The sequence below is a fragment of the Delphinus delphis genome, chromosome 13, assembly GCF_949987515.2.
Source record: "Delphinus delphis chromosome 13, mDelDel1.2, whole genome shotgun sequence".
NCBI lineage: Eukaryota > Metazoa > Chordata > Mammalia > Artiodactyla > Delphinidae > Delphinus > Delphinus delphis.
In genome coordinates, this window is record NC_082695.1 from 72,082,062 (window position 1) to 72,096,722 (window position 14,661).

General features: G+C 43.7%; 1 long non-coding RNA gene across 1 annotated transcript in view; it reads right to left on the reverse strand.

Annotated features, from left to right (window-relative positions):
- Nucleotides 1-904: 904 nt before the first annotated feature.
- Nucleotides 905-14,661, reverse strand: part of LOC132436642 (uncharacterized) — an 88,337-nt gene continuing 74,580 nt past the window's right edge. The window contains exon 3 of the long non-coding RNA XR_009521825.1: nt 905-978. This is a non-coding gene — a long non-coding RNA (uncharacterized lncRNA). The remainder of the gene's footprint in view (nt 979-14,661) is intronic.

The following is a 14,661-nucleotide window of genomic DNA, read 5'->3' on the forward strand; positions in this document are numbered from 1 at the left end:
TGAGACCATAAAAGAACATGGGAATTCATTTACAAAAACTAAAACACCCCTATGGATGAACAAATAAAAGATTATTTACTATTTATGTGAGCAGACAGTATATGAATAAAGATCCCCACATACAAACATATAGACATACGTATAGATACAGTTAACTGTTAAGTATTCACTCACACGTATACACATACAGTAAATTATAGCTGGGTATGACACTATGGTGGTTTTGATTTTAATACCAGTTTTCACCTGATTGGTGAAAATAAATTATGACACACCCATAAATGGAATATGAAGCTGGGGAAGTCTCTAGGTATTGATGGAGAATAATCTCCAAGATACAGTTTGCTCTGAACAAGCAGTCTCCCTGCCATGAACACTGGTCCCGTGTTTTATTTGGTTTCAGTCCTGAAGGGATCCTTCCCTTCCTTTCATTGCTCCTGGATCCTGGTCAGACTACTTACTAAGCATGTGGCCTTGAAAAACATCCTTTAACTTCTCAGGATTCTAGTTTCCCCAAAATACCTTTGTCATAGGCTTACCGTGGAGAACATTGGGAATAAGAATGAGCTTTTGGGATTGAGAATTTGATTTTTTTTTTTTTTTTGAGTTGACCTGGGGAATAGAGAATCCAAAGCTGCCCCTAAAGCTTTTGTGGAAAGGAGCATTTATTCCTCTTTTCATTTACTGTTACTCTAGCCAAGGGACAAAATGTTTGTTCCTGGAATCCTTGCTTCCCCTGAGGAGGTTGTCAGGGATACAGTGACCTGGGCCAGTAGCAATGGACACGTAAAAATCAGAACAAAGGCAGGAGAACGGTACAGAGAAACAAAGAAAGCATCCAAGTCACCTGGGTTGGTACAGTTCAGGTCAGAAGCTGTGATAATAGCACTTTGGGAATCCCAAGGCAGCGTCAGGCGGGGAAGCTGTCAGCTCTCATCTAGGCTTGTTCCAAGACCTCCTGTGACAGTCAGGATGCCACTGCGAATTGAATGAACAGAAAGACACAGCGTGAAGACCAGACCCAGGAAACATCTTCCAAGAACGAGGGAGAACTGAGCCCATGCCAAAAAGCACACTTAAATGTCTAGGATTCACAAGGACAAACTCAAGGAGACCATCTCCCTATAACCAGGAAGAATTTGTTACTGTGCAAATCTAAGAAATTGAAGTCAATGTCTGAGGCAAGATGAAAAAATTAGAGTTGACCCTGATGATGGAAAGATTTTCACAAGGGTTTCATTGTTTAATCTGTTGCTGTCTGTACTTTCTAGAGAATGAGGTGGAAACAATATAGAGCAATTTGGTCCTCCTTTCTTGCCAAGTGGCTGCCTCGCACAGGGCTGGCGTTCCTGGCGGCTCAGCACTCTGGACTTTGGGGGATGCTGGTGAAAGGGTAACAGTACCTTGTACCTTACAAAGTACTTCCACATCAGTTATGTTAGTTGACCTCAACACCACTAAGAGAAATGTAATATGAGGAAACTTGGGCTCTGCAAAGTGACGTACATCGCACAGTTCGAAATGGACCACACCATGGACCATGCTACCTCTACCAGCCACCCCTCCATTCCTCAAATCCTCCTTGACCTACTCCCGTCTCTGTAGTGCCATTCATTCAGCAAAGGGATCTCAGGAAGCCCCATCCCAAGATGAAAATACCTCTAGGAGGATTATCACATGGATGACATTATCTGCCAATGAGGATGAGTTTATCCAATAGGACCCTTAGGAGATGAAAGACAAGACAGACACGTTCTGAAATAAGGCTGGAGAGAGTAGAAGAAATTTGGAGCACACAGCGCTGTTAAATACAGTCAGCGAATCCAGGCAAGAAACCCAGAGGAAACTCTGGGCAGCTGGAGAGCATTTTGAAGGCATGGAGGGACCCAGAGAAAATGGACAGAAAGGTCCCAAGACAAGTGTCACCTACGCTGAGGTTATATCTGGAGATGGTCCAGATCCCGTGACTTGTGGTAGGTCTTCAGTTTCAACACGGCCGGCCAGCTAGAAGGAGTGAAGAGTTGGGTTTGATTGAAGCAGACAAAAGGGAACCTGGATGCACAGAGATGACTACGGAAGAGGTCAGTTAGCACTGGAAAGAGCTCTCGGGAACTTTAAATCTAGACAGAGGCCATAATCCCAGGGTCTGGGGAACAAGCCCAGGCAGAGAGGAAGATGTCTGCAACCGTCTGTAATGTGGAAGCCTGAGTCTCAGAGGCTCAGCTGGGTGCCTAGCAGGGAGCACACTGGGCAGGTGAGGGTGAGTGGGCCACCCAGACCCATTGAAATGCCCCTGGAAATCAGGGTCCTGGGGTAGAGACTTGGGACGTAAATGAGCAGAGGTCTGGGCTCTGTTACCCAGAGTGCCAGGGATTAGAAGCCTGACTCAAAGTGGATGGGAAACTGGAGTTAAGATGAACAATATACCCTCTGACTTACAATTCCACTCCCATGAATTTTACTCTACAGATATTCTCATACATGTGGGAAATGGCATACATACAAAAATATTCACTGTGGCATTGTTAGTAATAGCCAGAGGTTGGAAACAACCTAAACATTGTCTATGCCATCAACAGAGGATGGCTAGAACAAACTATGGCCTACTCTTGTGAAGGAATTAAGCTGCAGAACTTCTATGCATGGATCTGGAATAATCTTCAAGGCACAGTTTCCTCAAAATTAGCAGAGCAAACCACTATGTACAGCAGGCACACAGCACTGTATTTCTTTTTGTAAAGCATGACTGGGGGAACCCTCTGGGCGCGAGACCTGGATGCCTGGGTTATAGGGTAGGAAGGAGATATTTATCAATACGTCCTTTTGTAAATCAGGGGATTTGTACTGTGTGTATGTATTACCTATTAAGAAAATACAGGCTTGGAAGGATTCGATGACAGGGAGTAGAATATCAGAGCCAGAGAAAAGAGTTAGCAAAGATGGGAGCTCAGGCAGAGGCAGGGCCAGTGTGTTTACTGTGGTGTGTTCCTAGCCAGGGTCAGAGGGAGCCAGAGAGGGCGAGGGTGAGGCAGCTCAGCCCAGGAAAGGGACACCTGACAGTAAGGAGTAAGGAGAGGGCCAGGTGACGAGGCAGCTCTCCAAATGCCCTCCTGCCCTGGAGATTTAGTTCTGGAAGGGAATTTTCAGATCACTCAGTCTAGTGGTTCCAAAATGTTAGTCTGCTATTTGACTGTGTCAGAACCAACCAAAGCCCTTGTTAACAAAATTCAGACAGGTGGCCCCATCATAGACCCCTGAGTCTAAAAGTTTTAGTTGCGAGTGGGAGCTGGGCCTTGGCATTCCTGCAGATTGTAAGTTCAGCCAGGTTGGGAACCACTGACTTTGACCATCCACCTCTCTCATAGCTCAAGGGGATTTCCAAGCAAGATAATTCTGGTGTAGTGACCACAGGTCAGTCAGGAGGCTTCACGTTAGTAACCACAAGCAGTGTAGTTCACCATCCATTGCAAAGAACACGGGTTCATGGTCACACAGACTATGTGGGAATCCCAGGCTTGCCACTTGATAGCTATGTCCTTGGAGATGACTTAATATTGTTATGCTTCAATCTCTTCTTCTCTACATGGATTTAATAATACTTAGCCCATAGGCTTAAAATTTAAATAGGATTGTATATAAATATACACGTATATCACCCACTTGTTATTACTATTGCTGTTCTATTACTGCTGTTGCAATCTCACAGGAAGATAATGACCTTGCTGAAAGACAAAGGACTGTCATCACAGGAAGAGTCAGAAATGGACCAACCAACTTCTGCAGCATCATTGAAGCCCAGCATCAAACCATCAGAGGAACCAGAGTGAAAAGTGGGCCCGACATGACATCAGTTTTCTGTGAGGCTCATAATCCCATGACTGCCTGAGCCATTTACAACTCCATCCTGGTGAACATTTAGTGCTTAATCACCCTCAAAATATACCATTCTATGCTGGTGGTGGGATTGTCTTGGGCTTATGCAGTGAGCCGCACTAGAGGGAAAAACAGACGGGTTCTGGATCTCCAGAGTACTTAGAGCGCTCTGTACTTTTTGTTGTATTTAACTGGGCTCCTGATCAGATCACTTTCCTAGGATTACAGAACGGAAGCCTGAGGTATTCATCTGATCTCTTTCTCTCCAAGCACCTAATTCCATTAATGAGCACAGAAGCACCTTCCCGGAGCGTTTAATGGGTTTGGGCTCAGAGTCACTTCAATTTCGCATCACGCCTGGCTGGCAGAGGCCCCGACGTGCAGGGAACTTGGCAGTGTAGGGCTTTGAGAAGCTCATCTTGACCCCTCTTTCTCAGGCAGAACTAAATTTTACCCAGAGGCCAGGCTCCAAGCAAATATTTCTTCAGATTTGGAACTTTCAGGAGAGACTTTATGTGAAGTGTGGTAGTTTGGTTGCAGTTGGGTTTTTTAAACTTATTCCTATTTTTTTAGGTACTGAAGAGGATGGAGAAATGGCTGAGGGGCTCCCTGAATCTGGCTCCGAGTGTAACTGGAGCATCGGGATGCCCTGTCAGGGTCCTCCTCAGAGCTCCTGTATTTTCACTTCATTTCTTTCCTCCAGAATCTGCACTTCATAAATATTGGAGCCTTTATATCTGAAGTGAGGGGAGAGAGAAAAATGAAGACTAAATGCAAGGAGACGAGGTGAAGAGCTCACCCCTGAGAGGCACAGAGAAGAGGTCACTGGGAGCAAGTCTCTGGGGATCGTACCCCACCCTGTCTTCACAAAGGGGAGGCAACAGACGCCGAGAGAGGTAGGGGATTCTGTGGCCAAGCAGGGACCAGGACCCAGATGTTTGAGACTGACTAGTTTGGCAAAGTCAGGAAGAAAGCCCTGGGCTGGGGAAAGGGGAACCAAAGCTGAGGAGTTAGAGCTAAATTTGTTGGCAAACCTGTCCCTAGGACTTTTTTCAAAAGCAATTTCTAAAATATCATTACATCAGTGTCTCACTTTCTATTGCTGTGTAACAAATTAACACAAAGCTAAACAGCTAAAAATAACACACAGTTATTATCTCCCAGTTTTTGTGAGTCAGGAATCCTGGCACAGCTGAGCTAGATGCCTCGGGCTTAAGGTATCTCAGAAGACTGCAGTCAGGACTTCAGCTGGGGCCATGGTCTCATCTGCAAGTCCGCCTAGGGGAGGACTCACTTGCGTGTTCACTCATGTTCCTGGCGAGACTCAGTTCCTTGTGGATTATTGGACTGAGGGCCTTAGTTCCTTGCTGGCTGTTGGTCAGAGGCCCCCCACAGTTCCTTGCCGTGGGGACCTCTTCATAGGGCAACTCATAACATGGCAGCTGGCTTCCATTGAAGCAAGTGAGGAAACAAGAGAGCATGGGAGAGTGCCTAAGACAGACGCCTGTCTTCTTACACCCTATTTTGGAAATCACATCCCATCAACTCTACTGCATCCTATTGTCTAGAAGCAAGTCACTAAATCCAGCCCACATGCAAAAAGGAAGCAGTGGTTCAAGGACATGAATAACAGGAGATGGGGATCATTGGGGGCCATCTTGGAGACTACCTGCCAGTAACTTGTGTTTTTGGTAGAAAACCAGAAAATGCAGACATGCTATACTTCATAGGCAATTTTATCATGAAGATTTTAACTACTTACATATTCTTTCATGATGTTTTATCTACACATATATGCAGTTTAAAACATGTATCCAACAATATAGACTCTTTGGGAACATATTCTGTTAACTCACGAATATATCATTAAATCTGTATCAATAAATATTGTTCTACGTCATTTTCAATGGTTGAACTTCTTTCATCATATATTCCATCATATGAGCTGTGATGGTTAATTTTCTGTGTCAGCCTGATATTTGGTGAAGCATTCTCCTGCGTGTGTCTGTGATGGCATCTCTGGATGAGGTTAACATTTGAATTCACAGACTGAATAAAGCAGATTGCCTTCCTTGGTGTGGGTGGTCCTCATCCAATCCTTTGGAGGCCTGAATAGAACAAATGGCAGGGTAACAGAGAACGCCCTCTCTCTGCCTATTTTTGAGCTGGGGACCAGTCTTCTCCAACATATGGACTTGGACTGGAATTTACACTATTGGCCCTCCTGGTTCTCAGGTCTTTGGAATTGCAGACAGTTGATCATGGGACATCTCAGCCTCCATAATTATCTGGGCCAATTCCTTATAATAAATCTTGAAAAACAATTCTAAAATTTGTATAGAACCACAGAAGACCCTAAATAGCCAAAGCCATCTTGAGAAAGAAGAACAAAGCTGGAGATATCACACTTCCTGCTTTCAAATTATATTATAAAGTTATAGTAATCAAAATAGTATAATATTGACACAAACCATATCCAAAGATTGGCTACACAGACACACGGATGAATGGAACAGAATAGAGAGCCCGGAAAGAAACCTTGCATTTATGGTCAATTAATTTACGACAAAAGGAGCTGAGAATATGCAGTGGGGAAATGATAGTCTCTTTAATAAATGATATTGGGAAAACTGGACAGTGACATGCAAAAGAATGAAACTGGAGGCTTATACCATACACAAAAATCAACTCAAAATGGAGTAAAACGTTAAATATAAGACCTGAAACCATAAAACTCCTAGAAGAAAGCACAGGGGATAAGCTCTCTGACATCAGTCTTGGCAACGGAAGAAGGAAACCATGAACAAATTGAAAAGGCAACCTATAGAATGGGAGAAAATATTTGCAAATCTGATAAGGGGTTAATATTTTAAAAAATAGTCATTTCTTGGTATCTCCAGGGGGGTGGTTCCAGGACCCACAGCAGATACGAAAATCCACAGTTATTCAAGTCCCATGGTTAGCTCTCCATATCTGTGGGTTCTGCATCTGTGGAGTCAACCAACCACAGATTGTAAACACAGTACAAAATGTTTACATCATGTAAACCTGATGTAACGCAGATATGAAGTGTTGACTACATATATAAAGAACTCACACAACTCAATAGAAAAAAAACAAAACAATCTGATTTTAAAATGGACAGAAGAACTGAGTAGACATTTTTTCAAAGAAGACATACAAATGGCAGACAGGTACATGAAAAAGTGCTCAACATCACTGATCATCAGGGAATGCGAATCAAAACCGCAGTGAGATACCACCTCTCATTGTTAGAATGGCTATCATCAAAAACTCAAGAGATAAGAAGGGTTGGTGAGGATGTGGAGAAAAGGGAACCTTTGTGCCCTGTTGGTGGGAATGTAAATTCATGCAGCCACTATGGAAAGCAGTTTAGAGGTTCCTCAAGAAATTAAAAATAGAACTACCATATGGTCCAGCAATTCCACTTCTGAGTATATATCCTAAGGAAACTAAATCAGTATCAAAGACATCAGTATCAAAACTAAATCAAAGACATAACTACACCCCCATGTTCATTGAAGTATTGTTTACAATAGCCAAGACATGGAAACAACCTAAGTGTCAATCAGTGGACAAATGGACAAAGAAATTGTAATATATATATACAATGAAATATTATTCAGCTATAGAAATAAGGAAATCCTACCATTTGCAACCACATGGATAGACTTTGAAGGCATTATGCTAAGTGAAATAAGCCAAACAGAGAAAGACAAATACTTCATGGTAACACTTATATGCAGAATCTAAAAAAAAGTCAAACTTATAGAAACAGAGAGGAAAGTGGTCGCCAGGGTCTGGGGGTTGGGGGAAATAGGGAGAGGTTGGTAAAAGGGTACAAATTTCCATTTATAAGAATAAGGATCTAATGTCTAACATGGTGACTATAGTTGATAACACTGTATTGTATAATTAAGAGAGTAAAACTTAAATGTTCTCACCAAAAAATAAAATAAAAATAAAACCATCAGTTGAATGGTAGAAAAATAGGAAGAAAGAGAGACAGACAATGAGATGGCTGGTTTTGCGGAGATTGTCCCCATTTGGGGCTTTGTAGGAATTCCCAGTTCACATGAGAAGTATCTATTGCAAATACGCACATTTAACTTCATGGCACACCCTGGAAAGTGCCACCTAAAGGCAATGGACCAAAGTCAGCAATTTCAGTTCAATTTCTGGTTCTATTAACTAGTCTTGTGACTTCAGGCAAGTCACCTCATCTCTCTGGAAATGAAATTGTGGAACCAGATCAGACTGAGTAAATATACAGCCCATAATTCCATCCTTGCATCTACAGCAGACACTGATAATTAATTGTTGCATTCTTGATGACCAGTCTACACAGCAGCCTCATGAACCTTAACCCAGGTCTCCGGGCAGACACTACCAGTGGCTAGAGTTGGCCCTCCAGAATGCCATCTTGGAACAAAATGATCCAGTGCCAATACTCCATGATCGGGGCTTCACCTCATTCACCTTCTCCACAAGAAGCTGGGATGATTTCATCTGCAGGGGAGGTAGCAGAGGCTAAGAGTGGAGAGGGCTCTTACATAGGACACAGAGTAGCTGTTCTCCTTCCCTCCTCAAAAGCCAAGCTGTTTTGGCAAAAATACTCTGACAAGGCACCAAACAGACCTGTGAAAAAGGAACCAAGAGTACTTTCAGGGGGCTAACTTCCTTCATGGGTTCCTGTCACATCCCAGGGGAACATGCTTTTGTTCTCTGTGCTGTTTGGGGTCTGAAGGAGCCATCAAGAGGAATAAATGATTGCCTCTTGGTCAACCATGTGGACCCATGACCAGGTGCTTGTCTCGGGGGAATGGCTGAATCCCTTCAGTCTTGGGGTCTCCAAAATGGGACCCCTTTGAAGGTAGAACTTGGATTTGGATCTAGGTCAGAAGGACAAACATGACTACCTCGCTGGACAGACGGTAGAGAAAAGCAAAGTTCTGAGGTTGATCATGGGCTGAAGATAGCTCTTCCACACCAGGCATCTGAAGGTGGTGGCAGGCACTCAGGAAGCTGACCAGACAGCCAGGTTAGGAGACTCAAGGTGGAGCCAAGGGAGGCAGGCAGGACCCAGGCCCAGGGAGAGGAGGGGCTGGGATCTGAGGGCTCGTGGACAGGGTGGGAGTGGTGAACAGGGAGAGAAACCAGGCAGGAAGATGGGGGGATGTGAGGCCAGGAAGTCAGAAACCAGGCCCAAGGGCAGGAGAGCAGGGAGGAGACCTCAGTGACAAGGACAGCGGCTCCACAGAGGGGCAGTTTCCCACTCAGACAGAAAACTTACTACATGCTTCCTCCCGGGATGGGACAGCTCCTGGTTGAGGGAGCCCTGAGCATGCGGTAGGCAGGGGCTGGGCAGGTAAGCGCCTGCCTTGCCTAAGTGGGGGAGCCAGGCTGGGGATGGGGGAGAGTCTGACTGCAGTGATTAGGGGTGGTGATAGCAACTGCTCTGCTGCTGCTCCTTTTTCAAACCTCTTCACAGGAGTACACTCAGTTTCAACCAGTGTGTATGACATAATTTTCGTGCCACTAACTAATGCTTCCTGGGTGTCTTTCAGATGGAAGCTGAGTGGCTCTAACACTATGGGGTACAACTGGGTAGAACTTGTTGAGAGAAATGGGTTACTGGCATAGCCTAATGCCAGGTTGATGCTGGAGGGAGAAGGTGTGTTCACTGGAGCAAGTAAGAACTTGGCCTTGAGAGTATCTAAGAGGGTTCAGACCGGGCCCAGGTTTTCTAACCCAGTGGAAAATGGCGACTCACGCAATAGCATATACAGCCATTTATAGAGACACCGAAACAATCTGTCCTGTGCTAAGTGCCAGCTGGTCGGTGTAACTTCAAGTCTTTGAATCACCACAGGTGGGCTGCCAAAAATCTCAGAGTTGAGTGTGACACGAACACAGAAAGCTTGACAACCACTGAAATGAAGTGACAGAGCCAGTGAGGGAAAGAAAAAGACCCAACAGGGGTCTTGACCCCACCAAGTTGGGTTGCTGGAAAATACAGATCAGCAAACGCAGCAGTTCTCAACTTGGCTGCACACTGGAATGACCTGAGCAGTCTTATAACTTTTGCTGCGTGGGTCCCACCCTCAGAGGCTCTGAATTTAATTGGTCTGGGTGGGAGTTTTCAAAGCTCCCCAGATGATTATAATGCGCAGCCCAAGTTGAAAGCCAATGAGCCAGCTGCACAGCACTGACTTAATCAGGGGTGGGAGGAAGGAAGGGGAACAGCAATCAGTTTTACCTTAATTTCCCTTTGCAAACTACTAAAACTGAGCGGCATCGCTGAAAACCCCACTGCTCTGGGAAGAAGTCATTATTGACTGGAAACAAGCATAGGAGGATTTCAGCTAAGTGGAAGAACTGATTTTCCCATGCTGGTACCTCCAAGAAAGGCCTTCTATCTGCCCAGTTAGGGAGCAGGCATCCCATCACTTCATAATTTAAACTTAAAGCCATCCCAGGAAGACGTGTACCATTTGCCCTATGTTGGTGGGGCTTGGCTCAAGTCACCAAATGGGTCTTCCCCATCTCACTTTTATATTTTTTATGGAGAAACTCAGCATTATCCTCCAGCCAAATGGTACCAATGGAGCATGTCCATGCCCGTACCCTCTTAATTTCTCACCCTTCTGTCTCCTTCTCAGAGCTTCAAAGACCACTAACTGGCCCCCTCTGATGTCTCTCCCCATCCTGACCTCACCTTCCCAGGTGACATAGCAGACGGCAGTTTCTTTCTCGAGTCATCAAAGTTTACTTGTCCCATTTCCCATTTCTACAGAGTCCTGATAAATGATTTCAAGTTGATGGGCTGGGAAGTGATAGTAGCTTACTGAGTAAGATATGGCACAGAACCTTCTGGACCAGGTGTTTCCCAAGAGGTTGGTACTAATTGAGAGAGACCAGGCAGTGGGATGGGACAGGGTAGGGAGTGATGGGGGACAAACAAGACTTTTTAACATGCCTCAGATGTCACAAGTGGTTTAACCTGCCCATGAGCTGCAGGAAGAAACTAAAGAAGGAGAAATGGGGAAAAGTTGTATGCATGGGGAGGGGGTGGGTAAGGGAGAATATGGGAAAGAAAGAAAACTGGAAGGCCAGTTTAGGCAGTGGTTGGAGTTTCTTGGTTTCTTCATGGAAAGAGAGTGAAACCATTTCCTCTAATGAGTGAGAATTATCCAATTAATCTATAAATCTAAGGGCTGCTGTGGGAAACGAGATCTGCAAAGAAATGCCAGGTTGGCATCTTGGGTGATGGGTGTAAATGTGTATGATGAAGCAGAAAATCTCTTCTACACTAAAATATCTGCAGAATAAATCAGGACAAGAATTGCCAAATTCTAATGGTACATTAGGAGCAATTTACTTTATCTTGATTCATTTCTTTGGAGGAAGAAAATTTAGATTTGGGGTTGAGTGCAAAAGTCTATGATCCTTAGTAGGCGTTGTTAATGAAGAAGAGAGAGGCTTTGAAAAGCAGATTTCTATACCTGAAGGAATTTATAAGAAGTTTCTTACTACGTCATGGAGGAAAAGGCTCAAGGAGATAAAGAACTATGGGGGAAAACAAGTGCCCTTTAAATAATCAGCTCAGGGGACTCAGGAAAAACACTGGAATGGAGAAAGGACAGGAAGCGTAGCAAAATGGTGCTGTGTTCTGGGACCTAACAAGGGGGCAGGTGGGAGCCGATGGAGTGAGGAGAGGAGGAAAAGAGCAAATCACTGAGGAACAAAGAAGTGGCCTAAGCACCAAGGCACAGAAGCAGAAAGGTTAGACAGGCTTCCATGAAATTTTACCAGAAGTATTCTTCATTTACATTGCACAGAAGAAAACCCCAGGAAAATACCATTCCTGATGGGCAAAGAGGGCAAGCAGGTAACCGGAGGACTCAAAATAGCAGAGGTTTTAATGTGTATATTTACTTCTGTCTGTACCAAAAGATGCTACATTTTGATGTAAGGTCTGCGGGTTACACTCAGAAAGCAGCAGCAACCAGACATTTTGTCTCGTGTGGAACCTGTTCCCAATAATTCTCAAGATTTCTGATCTGTCAGCCCCACCGTGGCTGCTGAGTACAGTAGGTTTCTTCTTTGAGTCTTCCTTCTTTAACCCTGGGTTTGTTTTCCAGGCATGGAGTCCCACCCTACGTGACATGGCTGGGACCAGTGTACCTGAAATAGAGTGGAGCATCCTTTGCAATAAGCTATCTGAAACTAAAACCACAGAGACTCACAACACTCAGTTGAATGGATATGGGGAATTGGCAGGGACCATTGGGGAGGGACCAGCAATTACTCTGAGCGTTTCCCAGGGAAGGGGCGTTACCTTGGGAGCTTCACAAAGAACAAACACGATGCCCATCATTTAGGAAGCAGAAAAAGATGACCGCATTCCTTACAGCCTGATAAGCTTAACCTGGTTTCCAGGGAAGATGCTAGAACAAATCATCAAGCAATCAATGTGCAGTCAGCCAGAAGGGGGCAAGGCCTGGGGAGCTTATGGACACAGCCGTGTGAAGAGTAAATCAAGTCGGACCAATTTAATTTCCTTCTATGATAGAGTGACAGTCCATGTAGATAAGGTGGAAGCAATAGATGTAATCGACCTGAGACCTCAGCAAGGCATTTGCTTCTGCCCCACGTGACAGGCTCAGTGACAAGTCCTCTTGCTACGGTTCAGGCCAGGGGTCAAGAACCCCAGAGCTGTCACACACGACGGTGGGAGAGCCAGCTCCTGCCAGGCTCGCCTGTTCTTCGCTCCGTTGCCTGAGTGGGTTGAGGTTCGTTGTCACACAATTTTATTTGATGAGCATTTGTTTTGTGCCTCCTGGGTCTGCATACTCTGGCATTTAATAAACGTTTGTTGAATAAATGAATGAATGCATTCTTAGGCACATGAGCTATGACCTTAGGAGACTGGCACCAGGGAGCCTAACCGCAGTCCACCTCCTCCATGGCAAACAGACAAGCAGAAAATACTCAGCTAATTGCTCCTCCATCCATTCAAAATACCAGAACACATTTTTATATTTATACCATATTGACATTGGGTATGTGCAGAGTAGAAAGCAGGATATTTCCTGCTGCCAATGGTTGCCATTTTTTTCAGAATTGAGAGAGATAGAAAGAGAGTTAGTTCCAGAATGGATTAGATGATCTTCAGATTACCCACCTTTGCCTGTAGGCGAGATGAAAGAATTTTAATAATGCAAACTATCCATGGGTCATAACAAATTAGCCTAAGTTGAAAAGTTGAAGCAGGCACAGAAAACAGCCTACTGCAATGGGGGCCCATGAGACAAAATTCGGGAATGAAACTGAACACGATTGGTCTTTGTCAAGATTGTAGGTAAGGCTAGAGCTAAATGGGACCTAAATGTAGTTTTCAACAGACCCCCGGATGGCAGGAGAAGCCATATGGCTTCAACCAATGGCATAAGGTGAATGCCATCCAGCCAGGAAGCAAACCTTCAGTGCCCCACAGAGCAGATCGCATGTGATTTCCAGCCCCATTTCTTTGGAGTGAGTGCAGAAAAAAATGGCTGAAAGAACTAAATGGTTGGGGAGATACCTGAGATACGAGAGAAAGGGCTAAAGCAGTTAACTAAAGAGAAGGCTATCAGGTTGTCAAGGGTCTAAAAGTGGTAAGTGAGGCACAAATAATTATTCTCTCCCTCCTCGTTGGGTTAGGAAAAAGGAAATGGAATATTTTATTTTTAAAATTTATTATTTTAAAAAATATTTTATTTTTATACAATTTTAAAGGTTACACTCTATTTACAGTTATTAGTAAATATTGGCTATATTCCTCATGTTGAATATAGATCCTTGTAGCCTATTTTATACTCAACAGTTTGTATCTCCCTTATATTGCCCCTCCTCCACCACTGGCAACCACTAGTTTGTTCTCTATATCTATGAGTCTGCTTCTTTTCTATTATATTCACTAGTTTGTTGTATTTTTAGATTCCACATCAAGTAATAGCATACAGCATTTGTCTTTCTCTGTCTGACCTATTTCACTTAGCATAATGCCTTCCAAGTCCATCCCTGTTGTTGCAAATGGCAACATTTCACTCTTTTTATGGTTGAGTCGTATTCCATCGTGTGTGTGTGTGTGTGCGCACGTGTGTGTGTGTGTGTATGCCACATCTTCTTTATCTATTCATCTGTTGATGGACACTTAGGTTGCTTCCATATCTTGGCAATTGTAAATGATGCTGCTATGAACATTGGGATGCACATATCTTTTCAAATTAGTGGTTAAAAAAAAAAATCTAACACCGTAAAAAAGTAAACTCAAAATGACTTAAAGACCTAATTGTTAAGACCAGATACTATAAAACTCCTAGAGGAAAACATAGGCAGAACACTCTTTGACATAAATTGCAGCAATATTTTTGTGGATGTGTCTCTTAAAGTAAAGGAAATAAAAGAAAAAATAAACAAATGGGACCTAATTAAATTTAAAAGCTTTTGCACAGCAAAGGACACCATCAACAAAATGAAAAGACAACCTATGGGAGAAAAGATATGACTGATAAGGGATTAATATCCAATATATATAAACAGATATATAAACAGTTCTTAGAACTCAACATCAAAAAATAAACAACCTGATTACAAAATGGGCATAAAACTGAATAGACATTTTTCCAAAGAGGAAAGGCAGATGGCCAAGAGGCCCATGAAAAGATGCTCAACATCACTAATTATCAGGGAAATGCAAATCAAAACCACAGTGAGATATCG